The sequence below is a fragment of the Meleagris gallopavo genome, chromosome 13 (assembly GCF_000146605.3).
Source record: "Meleagris gallopavo isolate NT-WF06-2002-E0010 breed Aviagen turkey brand Nicholas breeding stock chromosome 13, Turkey_5.1, whole genome shotgun sequence".
NCBI classification, from domain to species: Eukaryota; Metazoa; Chordata; class Aves; order Galliformes; family Phasianidae; genus Meleagris; species Meleagris gallopavo.
Window position 1 is genome coordinate 15,876,811 of NC_015023.2, and position 12,530 is coordinate 15,889,340.

General features: G+C 40.5%; 1 protein-coding gene across 1 annotated transcript in view; it reads right to left on the bottom strand.

Moving 5' to 3' along the window:
* Positions 1 to 11,095: 11,095 nt before the first annotated feature.
* The window catches only part of HSBP1 (heat shock factor binding protein 1), a 2,566-nt gene continuing 1,131 nt past the window's right edge, over positions 11,096 to 12,530 (bottom strand). Inside the window, exon 4 of the mRNA XM_010718095.3 lies at positions 11,096 to 11,992. The gene's annotated coding sequence lies outside the window, so the exon portion shown is untranslated. The remainder of the gene's footprint in view (positions 11,993 to 12,530) is intronic.

Genomic DNA, 12,530 nt, shown 5'->3' on the forward strand with positions numbered 1-12,530 from the left:
TGAATCTGTCATTCTTTCCTCTTCTTGCTTAGGGAAATGGGACCAGCGTTATGGGTGAAACGACACCTCTCTTGACTACATATTCTCTTCTGAGAGTGGAACAGTGAAGTCATAGAAGCACAACATAAATTTCACTTTCACTGTAGTTCAAAATTGTGCTTATCTTGCATTTGTTAAGATGGAGTTTGAAATTCAAGCAAATAGAAAGAAAGTTATTTTCTTCCACAAGTGAGACAATGATATGATCTGTGGCTTCTCTGGATTCCTGCTACACCATCCCCAGAGTCATGGGTTTTAATAACCTGAGCTGGAGCAAGAGAAGGGTGCCAGGAAGGATCCATCCATCCCCTCTCATGCATGATTTCAGCCCTCAGGAGCAAAAAGATTTATTTCTTCGCACCTTTTATTCCAATTCTACCTCACTGAGGTGAGTTGTTTCTGAGTTTCTGTAGGGGTAATAAAAAAAAGAAGAAGAAAAAGAATTTTACAAAGAAAACACAGATGCTACAGATTCTTGTTTTGCTTGAAAAGAAGTTTAAACCTCTTACATCTACTTTTGTAGGAGAAAGTAAGACAGAAATGCCATTACTTATTTGGTCACCAACACTATTTCTTTTCTAGGATTCTGACCCATTTCTATTTTTCAGGCACAGGGCATGCAGTAAGTAAAATACCTTTAGAATGTTGACCTGTTTGCATTCAGTTTTGCAATGTGTACTCAGAATATGTATGCCCACGTGGTTTTATGCAGTAGCTGATGTGCAGCCTATGGGCTGGGCAGAAATACTGCAATTAGCAGTGACTTGGGATAAGAAGTAAAGAAGGCTAATCTGTCCAGTTTCAGTGCCTTGGAGAATCTGGTTGTTGTCTGATCCCATATTGTAACAGTCCACAAAGGTGCTGCTAGTAGAATGTGTTGATATCTCTCTTTTAAACTGAGATTAAAAAATGCCTGTCCTTAGCTAAGACAGAGCTGAAGGAAAGGAAGCAGGCCATGAAAGAGACTGGCTAAGAAAAACGGATGGACTATGACTTTCTTGCTTAATTATTGTAACTTGTGAAGTGAATTCCCTAAGCCTAAGCAAAGCATCTTTGCTGTCTGAGGTGTCTCCACATCCCCAGTGGATTACCCAAGTGTTTTACTTACACAGGCAGAAAACATGCAACGCCAGCTGAAATACAACTCACTGCTGAACTGGGAAGTGGCTCTGAAATGACCAGGGAGTTTAGGACAAGAAATGAACGATGCTATTATGCCCAAATTCAACTTCACAGCAATTTTGGGAGGCAGAATGTCAATATCTAGTCCACAGCTGGGCCCTTGGGCTGTCAAGCCTGAAGCTGAAAGCACCCTGAGTCCTGCCATCTGTTACGGCCCGGCAGCAGCACTCAGTGCCACGGTGTCTGAGCATCTAATGATTACAAGGTGTAAGGATCTCTGTTGTACTTCTCATCCAGAACCCAGGAGTTCTTCCTTTAACACTATGCTGAAACATTGCTTCATTATAGAGGGTAGAGTGCCATCTACTGAATCAGGTTGATGTGCTTCTGTAACTCCCAGAGGAACGTGAAATGATCTCCTACCTTTATCGATATATCCTCTCTGCTGCCTGCTCCACTCCCTCAGCCAAGTCCAAGTCCTGCCATGCGTTCTGGTTGGAGCTGAACACTGATGATAAATGATGGGCAGTAACAGCATCAGCAGTACGTTACAGTCACGTGAGTTATTTTGAAAACCCGTTATTCCAACCATTTTCCTGTATGATTTGGTGTCATTCCAAATCACTGTTTAACAGATTTAATAGAAAATATCTTTCTCCAAATCACATATTTTTCAGTTTTTAGGATCTTTCACTGTTGTATATATGCATTTAACCATCCAGAAACAGCTCGGAGTTTACTGCAAGATCCCACTTACCTGAATGCTTCCCAGCTACACTTGTAAAGAAACACAGGGCACGACAGATCAGTGAGAGAAAGGGAATACAGGATCCACCTGATGGCCCAGAACCCTGCAAGAAATGGAGATTGATTCTTAACTCGAACAAGCATTGAGCTAATGAATTAAATAATGCTGTGTGTTTTCAAAGCTGTATATACCTGCTATCTAAAGGGGAAAATGAATGAGATTTGCTTTTTTAATGTAACCTGGAAGTTTTGCTATCCCATGGGCCTTAGGCTTGACAGTTGTAAATGTTTTAGTGTTCCTTCACTCCTTCCCTTCAGGCAATAAATCTGTTCCTGCTCTTTGGAACAGAAAAAAAATCGAGGGATTGCTTTTGCTGTCATCATGAGGCTCAGACTCCTGCAGGTTTGTAGGCTGTCATTTGGAGGCTGGTGAACTATCTTGCTAACGGCAGAGACCAGGAAGTGTGGCTCTGAACCTAACCAAAACTCAGGGGTAGGCTGGGTCTGGCCTGTGGGTGCTCCCTGGTGTGATCCCTTCAGAAGTGATTCAGTTCCAACAGCTATACTTGAAAAGTGATCAAATCAAAGCAATGGCTTGTGCTTACAAGACTTGTGTGTTTTCCATGTCAGCCAGCTTTCCGGGGTTCTTAAAACAGCAGTGAATAATTTTTTAACTGAGGCAAAATTCTTGAGCTGTAATAATAAGCTCCTGCGATCAAAATGTAGCACCAGGTCTAAGATACCCGCTCAGAAACAAAGATATTTCTGTCTTTGAACCTTCAAAGGTAGTCTGTTAGTAAGGTTTTGGCCACCCAATTGATGATTCAGTTTTGTGCGTGAGAACAGTATAAATCTGATCAGTTAAAATTGCCCTAAGACTTGGGTTTGACAAACGGCCGTAACAGTAAGTGATGCTGCTATTTATAAAGTAAAAATCTGTTAGGGTTTTGTTTAAGTATTCTAGTGATGTTTGTGTAGAAATTCTGAAGAATTAAATGATGTACGTTTATTTTATGATAAAGTATAATCTGTAGGAATTCCTCTTACCAAAATACACAGATGCCTTGTTTTTAATACAAATATTGACCTGCCTGACCTGTTCTCCTGTTTAGTTTTCCACCTTTGTATGCATCAGCCAAAGCCCAAAGGATGACAGGTTGAGCATCATCTTTGGATCAGCCACACAGGAGGGTCCAGTGGGAATGCTCCAGAATCACAAAACCTCACTGAAATTTCACTGAGCATCTGCTGGAACTGTCAGACTGAATCTGTCAGATATGAGAGCATCAGGAACAGGCTGCAGGATTAACTGACTTCTCAAGGTTTATTCTAGCTTTTTTTCTATGATTCTAAAACCAGGAAAGCCTTAATGTTGCATAGTTGTGGTCTGCAGTTCCAATTCCTGTTTAAAAGAAAAGCTTTCAAGTAGGCTGGCGTTGTGTGGCAAATAGCCTTCCCCAGCCTGGAAGAAGTGTGCTGTGAGTAATTGTGTATCTATGTGATGCTGTGAGAGTGTGCTCACCTTCACCTTGGAGCTGGAGGTGCTGCTCACTGCACCCATCTCTGTCCTTGCAGTGAGGATGTGTGCCCTCAACCCTTTCTCTCTCTGAGAGCCGAAATTCCCTGTTGATCTCCAAATAACATTTTTTTTTCCTACTCACTCTGTTAATGCATGCTAACCTTAGTGTAAACAGTTTTTCATAGAAAAATTCCCCCAGGACAACTTCCAGCTTGATTTTTGAGGAGTTGCTTAGCCGTAATCATGCAGAATTCTCTGGGTTTCAAGCGGCGTGCCTCCTGCTGAGGTGTTCTGCCTGCTAATGATAGGAACTCAAGCTGTTCATTTTGTCTAGGCAAGGGCACTTGAAGGACAGCTCTCTGCTTTCACCATCCGTCCGTATCTTGTATGAGACAAACTGCAGAACTTTGGCAGACTAAGTGTTGCAGTCCCTTTCCTTAGTAAGCCTGCCTCTGAGAACTGATGGATGATACTATTGAGAATGAGCCACTTGTTTCTGACTTTTCTAAGAGGTTGCCATAGGAAGATTTCCATCTTCTGAATATGGTGAGAAAAAGAGTAAGTGATGCCCAAAGTGAAAGCTCTGTCCTCAGAATGAAGATTTACTACAGAAACACCAGGCAGATACTTAAGAGTGGATTTGGAGTTTGCAGTGAAAGTAACAGTTCGCTTAGTTCCAGGCAAAGCTCTCTCCTCCAAATTATCTGCTTCTTTATATAGGAAGCAGGTTTATTTTAGCAGGCTGCAACAGCAGTACTGTTGCGAACCTAGAAAAGGTTGTTAGAGTCTTTGCTGTACCACTTGGAAGCATTGCACTACACTTCTGCCTTCTCCAAAGCAGACTGAACCCTTGTAAAGCCCAGTTCCAAATGATTCTATGGTTCTAAGTGGCACTTGAGTCATCCACGGCTTCACCTGAAGGGGAAAGTACCTGCATCTCCACCTGCTGGTTTGTGAGTCAGGGAGACGTGCCTTCATCTCCCTGTGCCTTCCAAGCAACTGTCTGTAAGTCTTTTCTCAGAAAATTCAAGGAGGGTATGAGCAGTTTGCCCCTCTGTGTCCCCCTTACAGAGCATAAGGATGCATTATGTCATTCTTCTGGACAAGTATTCAGTCTGAGATGCCTGGCAATGGGCATTTCAATAGTGGGCTCTTTATACACAATGTGTCTGGAACAACAAAGGGTAATGAATCACTTTACTGGCTGTATGCATGCAATTAATATAGCATTAGTAATATAGGGGACGGTAGCCCGTGTTAACATTGCCTGCCAGCTAAATTCCTACAAATAATTGTCAGTTCAAATTTCACTCATTTATTTGTCGGTGCTCAGAATACAAAACAATTTGTCCTGCAACAGTGGCTCTGTCTCCTTGTTAACCTGGCATGTTGTTTCCTTTGGTAATGAATGAATGAAACTTGGGGCTGTGTTCGTGGCTTCAAAACATTAGGCTGAGCCAGGCCCTCTAGCATCTCTTTGTGGCAGAGTTGTGCACAGCAAAACAAAGTCAGCACAAGGAATAAAAGACTGGAGAAGCTGGAGTTGTGGGGAACACAATAAGGAAAATGAGAATCCAGCCAAGCTGCCAGGATCCTAAGGCTTCTGCAGCATGGGGTGTGGTGACTGCTGGCTCTCCCCACCTGGAGACGGATCGTATTGAAGAGCTGTAGTCAATGACAGATGATTTCAGCATTCAGTGCAGGTGTGACTGCACCTATATGTTCCCTGTAGAGCTCCACATTCACCTGGTGCTGATTAATCATTCTTTCTAGGTATAAAATGTGGGGTTCAGAGGAGGAAATCTACAGTAGGACCCTGCAAGGTGAGTGCATTTGGGTGTGTGTTAAATGTGGCCAAGAGAGATTTCAAATTCCAATCATGGCTTTTCCCAAAGTATTTGTTCTGCCCTATCAGCTAATACAGCAATGGTGCATATATTAACATCGTGGAATTGAAATAGAGATCAAGGGCATAGGGTATAAATTGGTTTTACAGCATAATGTTAAATAATCAAACCATAGTGGAGCAGCCTCTGTGACAAAATGACTTACATTTTTGGTGCCGCTTTTTAAATGTGATTATGCATTTTAATTGTTTAACTCCAGTCTGTGGAGTAGTTTCAAAGATGTTTTAAAATAACTTACAGCATGAAAAGCCTCCTGATCTTTAAATACACCTCAGGTTCAATAAATTTGTTTTTAATTTCATGTGATGTGTGAAATAGTAATTTTGTGCTGTGCTTTCAGTGGAGTGGAGAGCGATTTCATAAAACGGGCTGGGACAGGAAGGATGCAGCTGCATAAAGGCAGTAGGAATTTCCATGCTGCTTCTCATTGTGTCTCACCATAAGAACGCAGTGTTTGAAAGAATGATGCACTTCATCTGTTCTAAGCCTCAGATGAACAGCACCACGGTATAATGGGGCTCCAAACAGAGATATGAAAGTGGCTGGTCTGTCTTGCTCCACTCCTTCAGCCATCCATCTCATGGTCATCACCCCAAAGCAGAATTCTGTCCCGAGCTCTAGGGGGTCCAGCTGAATGAACCTGAATTTGCTTGAGCATTCTGCAGATCCCCTCCCGTGAATATGAGGCAAGAGCGGGTTAATTTGAGGCACGTCTCACGAGTTCAAAAATGTGTGAAAACTGAGATGGAAATCTGCACTTTATTTGTTTTCAGTCCTGCTTATTTAGAGAGCAGAAAATCATAATTTACAGTGCCAATTGTCAGTATTTTTAACCAGATCATGGCTTAAAATATTGGAAAGATTTAAAAAAAAAAAAAAAAAAGACACCATCTGCCTTTTTTGTGTGTGTGATTCTGCTGAATGTTTATGGATGCCTGTTGTTTTAGAAGTGGAATTAAAACAAGAACTAAACTTGAAAATTAGAAACGTGTAGAAAAATGCAATTTTGTTCCTCTTCATGCAATAAATTAATATCAATAATTTGGAAAAGAAGTCTTGTGAGGAATTTCCAGAGCAGTGACTCCTGGTTAATTGTCTTTTAAGATGCACCTCGTTCTCAGTTGCATGCTACGCTTGTTGAATTCATTAAAATGACACATCTATTTGTAACCCTCTGATAGGAACCTGATTAAATGTTTTGCCTGACTCGTTGGAGATTCAGCCACGTCTCTTCTAACAAATGTCGATTACACTTGCCATTAATTTTTACTTTTGCAGTCCCATTAAGTTTTTAAGAAGGCTTGGTCTGTTTATAACACGTTTCTTTGTGTGTGTGTGTTAATTGGCTTCACTAAGAAAGGGTGAGATTTTCTTTGTTGTTTTCTTCTTCCCCTTATATCCCATGAATGTTCATTGACAAGCACTCCTTCAGCAGCTGGAATGAGGAATGTTTATAACAGATAATACCATGGCTGAGGTCCTTCCCTTGTGTCTCACAGCACGCCTACAGGCACGCAGACACTCCAGTTGTGTTATCTTTGGTGACCAATCATTTTCAGACAAAACCTGCTGCTGTGTAGAGCCAGGAAGAACTTCAGATCCTTTCTCCTGAAGAGCTGGTGATGAGCCTGGAAGGTGGTCTTTCTGGTTCTTCGCAAGCAAGCACAGTCCTTGCAGAATCAATGTTTGCAAAGATCAATGACACCTGCCTTTCTGAGCTGTAGATATTTACCTACTGCAGTGTTATTATTTTACTGCTTTTAATTCTACGATTTAAAGATCATATGTTTTGAAGAGAGGATTTGGCTGAAATTCTGTCTTACAGTGTAACTGAATTGGACACAAACCTTGTCCTGGCTTATAGCAGTTGGCCAAAGAAACGAAGGGTGCTGTGCTGTGGGGCAGCCCCTGGGGAAGGAGACAAAGCTGCCTCAGGGATGTGCTTTGTGTCAGAGCTCAGACAGCTGCTCCATCACAGACTCTTCTCACCTGGGTCCTAAATGCATAGATAGTAGCAGACAGCTCTGTGTCTTACAGCATGTCTCCGTGTTAGCAATTGCTTTAATTTCCCCAAGCTACACAATGTCTGACCTGGGTAACATTGGCCTCCTGGTGTCTCCAAGTGTGAGTGAAAACAATTTCCAGGAAAACTCCCTGTGTTGCTCTGAAGGAATCTGACGTTTCTGTGCCAGAGGATACAGGCAGCTGGGCTCAGTGATTTCTTTCCTCCGGTGTGGTGGCAGAGGTTTAGATGTGAAAGCCCTCTCTAGTGTGCTTCAAAAGGATTTGGACCTTAGAAAGAAGTGAAATATTTATTAGAGCTCTTTGGAAATCAGAACTTTTATCCCTTGTGAAATTGATATTGTTAGAGGAGGAGGAATTGGACTGAGTTGGGATGTTATCAGCAAGCCAAAACATATCCTCTGCTGGGATACCTTTTGCTAAAGATCAAGCAGACTGCAGAGCCTTATTTTTCGGTGTTTTTTGTACCTGCAACAGAGCTTTGCACAAATGGGTCACAAGTCTTCTATTTGGGATGTCACAGGGACACGGCTGAGACTTGACACTGAACTGCATCCCTTCCCATTCTCCGGGTGCTATTTCAAATAGGATTTAATCTCTTGAGCAAGGATTGTGTATGCTGCAGCTTCATAAACTGAAGGAATATTTACAAATGTATTTAACTACCAGAGCTTCATAAATAAAGTCGGGTCTGTAGCAAAGCAATATAAAAGAACATTTTCTATTAATATATGCACATATTTTCAGAGAGACAATATTTGTTTAACAATTCTTATCTCAAGAGTGCTTGTATGATGTAAAGCTTTTATTCCCACGCCTTATTTTCCTAATGATCTAATTTCATTACCTTTACATCGGAGTCAGAAAAAATTCTCTGCAAGCAGCAGGCACAGCGAGGCTTAAGGCTCAGGAAGGGATTTGTGTATCCCATTAATTTTCTTAATTGTAAACAAAGCCTCGGTGCCTTGTGTAATAACCACATTTCAAAACAGCATGTGGCTCATTAAAGTCCTAACATCTGAACTTGTGGAGTAAAGGTAACCAAATAATTAATCTGAGTAGTGTTCCTTTGATTAGTGAGTGTGTGCCCACTAGAAGGCACTATCTGCTAGAGTTATAAAATGAGTGAAGAAAGAGCTTCGTGTAGAGAATTCCCCATGAATACCTCCAGAACAGCAGACAGGTGCAATTTTAGGGGATGGGCAATGTGTCTAGCCTCTGGAATCACAGTGACAGATGTGTTTATAATATGAAGGAATGAATTTCTTGAGCCTTCTTTAGATAGAAACGGTGAGCGCTCTGAGCCCTTCCCTGGGGTTTGGAAGAGAGGAGGGTGAGGTCTCTGTCTCACTGATTTCCACTGTAATCTCAAGGCAAATCAATTTCCCGTGGCTCGTTCCAGCTACAGAAAGGAACCAAGTTGTTTATTTGAAGTGTTGAGGCAGTAAGTCTAGAGGGAGCCGGATAACATGAATTTGCACCTATGTTTTTTGTCTCCCTTGACAACAATAGATTGCAAGAATTGCAAGGTGTAATCTTAGTAATTCCTTCTGAGCTCTGTCCTACATCGGGCAGCAGCACAGGCCACAGTACTTAGCAGGAATCTGAGGAAACCTACCTGGGTCCAACTCAGGGAAAGAAAAGCTTTGAAACTAGCTCTCACAGACAGCAGGTGTCATTGCTCAGTGTCTCTCTGACCTACACCCAGCTTCATTTGCTACACAGACCAGATGGGGTGAGCTAAAGAGCTATCTGTATGCAGTTCTATTTACTGTCCATTGTCTTCAGAGCAAAGATTAAAGATCCACTTAAGGTCTCCATAATTCTGTATCACTTATCAGTTGGCCTGAGTGTTTCAAAACTGAGATTTATGTTTTGGATGTCTGTAATGAGAGTATCGCTCCTGCTATAAAGATAGGAATCAATACAGCAAAGAGATGAGACAGAAGTTTCAGATTTATTTCTGTTGCCTAGTGTGAGATCCGTAGGCCAGCATGCACAATTCTGTGCATTTGAAACAGCTTCCAGTTTGTTTCTGGATTCTCAGACAGAAAGCAATACCACCACACATGCTATGCAAAACTTGGTTTGCATGGTGTCACTCATAAATTTTGTCAGATTCTCTTTGCTGCTCTTAATACAGATTTTTTTGTGGAAGTGTTCCTATACTGAGTAGTTCCCTGGGAATAGCTTGGAAACAGCGGTGCTTTCTCCAGAAACAACTGAAATTGAGCAGTGAAGTCAGCGCTGAAGAAAAGCAGAGGCTGACAAGGGTAGTGATAATGAAAATGTAGAGAAGTAATGAGAAGTAAGAGCAGAGATAATGGAGAGCCTGAAAAACCTGGTCAGGAGCAGTCAGGGAGATTCTGCCTTCTCTATCCTTAGTTTGTATTTCCTTTTCCTCATCAATGCTGGACCCACAGATCTCTGACTGTCTGTGTGATTCTGTACCTCGTGCTCCTTTTTGAAGAAAATATTCACCATCCTTTTACTTGGATACCAGCCTACTAAGGAAGGGTAAGAAGAGGAGAATGACAAGTTTAAGAGAGAGCAACTTATCCACCTCAGCTCCTCCTCGATGGCACCTATCTGAGCAGAAACCCCCTCCCCTCTTGCAGGCAGGCAGCAGAAATGATCCACAGACAGAGCACTCTAGCAGCCATAGCATGGGGTCTGCATGATTATGAATTATTGCACAAGTCTGTACAAAATTGCACTAGTTTTGAAAGCTACGGTGGAAGATGCGTTTTCTGTTTTGCAAGGAAATCAAAGTAGGGCGCATTTAATCAGCAAACGTTTGTGAAAATAAACTAAGAGGTAAATATGTCAGTAACAAAATACAACGATACGTTACCATGATGAAAGCAGACAATTTGTCTTTAAAGAAAGTGGTTATATGAACTTAAATACAGAGATAACTAAATAAAAAATGCAAGCCACGGTTTCAAATGACAGCCCTACACAGAGCTTGGCTTAAATGAATATATGGAATGATTTTCTTCTTACACACCGTGGTTTCAGCTGGGATAATTTCCTATGCATTTGGTCTACAGTGTAACTAAAAGGCTGATTTAGTAAGGCATGAATTGTGCTCAGCCATTTATTATACAGAATATACCTATATGCTAGTCTGTATTCTACAGTGATTGCGCTCAAGTCTTTCTGTAAGTAAATTACAATCTCTTGTGATAGATTTTGCTCTAATATACATAACCTGGCTATTTGGTAACACATCATAATTTATTAGGTTTTTCATGACATTACAAATAGCCTAAGGCTGGTATTACAAGATATATTGATACAGCTTCTATGTTCACAAAATTGCCCTACGAGTTTTTATTACAATTTCCTCTCAGTTTGGAAAAATGACCTGTCATATTGCCTTCATAACACACAGGTACTAATTTAGTAGCATTCAGGCAGCAGCCTTAAGTGGTCCACACGTAACTGCTGACTGCCACCAGTGCTTTCTTACATTTATATTTCAAGCTGCAGTAGGACTGTAATGATTGTCAGTAATGTGCGACATTGGTCATTTTTCTTCACAACAGTGACACAGTACAGACTTCTAAGAACACTTTTCATTGCCAAAATACAATAATGTCAGGCCCATAAATGTGGATGTGGTTATAAAACCAAACAGCTTTCTAAACAAGTGCTTTGGAGACTCCCAGCTGTTTGTTACTCAGAGTAGCCAGGCTCTACAATTCTAACTGGATTCTCTCCTTCTTTGTTATTCAATATATTGTTGCTTTGTTTAGCAAACTTTGTTTTATACAACAGATTAGTGACTTAAACTGAAAGATCACGTACAGAAGTTCCCACAATCCCATTCCAACTCTGTAAAGTATCAATATTTTAATTATTATTGTTCCAAGATGCTCCTAAGTGACACATTGTCAGTTTCAAAGTATAGTTTTACAGTGTTAAAAAAAAAATGACAGAATCCCATGTGAGATTTTTTTGTAATTGAGAATTCTTTGTCTCTCTAACAGTTCAGAATGGCAGTGGTAGCTTTGCTGTGTACAGATGTCTCTACTGTTAAACACATATTTGTTTTACATTCTAGGAACACATAGGTAAGGTAATATCAACATGAGATGACTTTGATATTCAATGTCTTATGTTTCCAAAATCACCTTACTTACATTTATGAGGAGAAAACAATACAGTCATCCTCTAGTCGAGAGAGTGATGCTTGGACCTAAGATTAATGCCAGATTTCAAACTTGTGCTTCACTCCACAAAGTTACATAGGACAACTTAAGATCTCCTCTGGTCAGCAGTCGCTATCTGCTTAGCTATCAAAAGTGAGATGTTTAGAAAAAGTATATGAGGGAAAAAAGTGACCTCACACACACAAAAAATACACCCAGTAATTGAGATCCGTAAGATCTGTGTTTTAATAACAACTAATTGATCCTCATAACAAGAATTTGAGAGGTGAAATTACAGTACACAAATCGAAATATAAACTAACCTATCCCTAGCTATACAATATACATTAAGAATGCAAGCTCTGTAACAATATAAAAATGCTTTTACACACAGTAGTTGCAAAAAGCTGTTCTGTGAATTCCAAGGGCTTGTAGAAAAAAACAAAGTCGTCCAGCATTCACCTTAAGTTATTGGCAACCTGTGGGGGAAAAAAAATAACATGAATATGACTGAGAAGAATTTAAGAAAAAACACATTGATCAGAAGTTTTCATTTGTGAGTTTCAAGCTAAGGAAATTGGTGCTGACAGGCAAGGAAGTCCATAATAACCTTTATTTTTTTGTCCAAGCACACAAAATATAGATCTCTTAACATGCAAGTATGCCTGTTTCAAACAGGCTGCATGGTACTTTAGGTATGACCTCTGAATTTCAGACGTAAGAGGCTGAGACATCTCTTATTTAACCCCCTTAAAAAAACATTATCTACCATCATGTATTCATTTTCCCATTGCTTTCCATGGATTATAAAAACTAAGTTCTGTATGAACCAAAACAAAATTTTCCTGCTTATATATTGTAACACACAGCCCCTGCTTATGCTGGAATATTTTTGGCAATCTCGCATTGCCCTCATCTTGTAAGAAAGCTTCATGCAGGTTCTTGTATTATAACATACAGCAGTGCTCTACAGGAATTTCAGCCTATCTCACAAATCAAAGCAAAAATTCTTTTTTT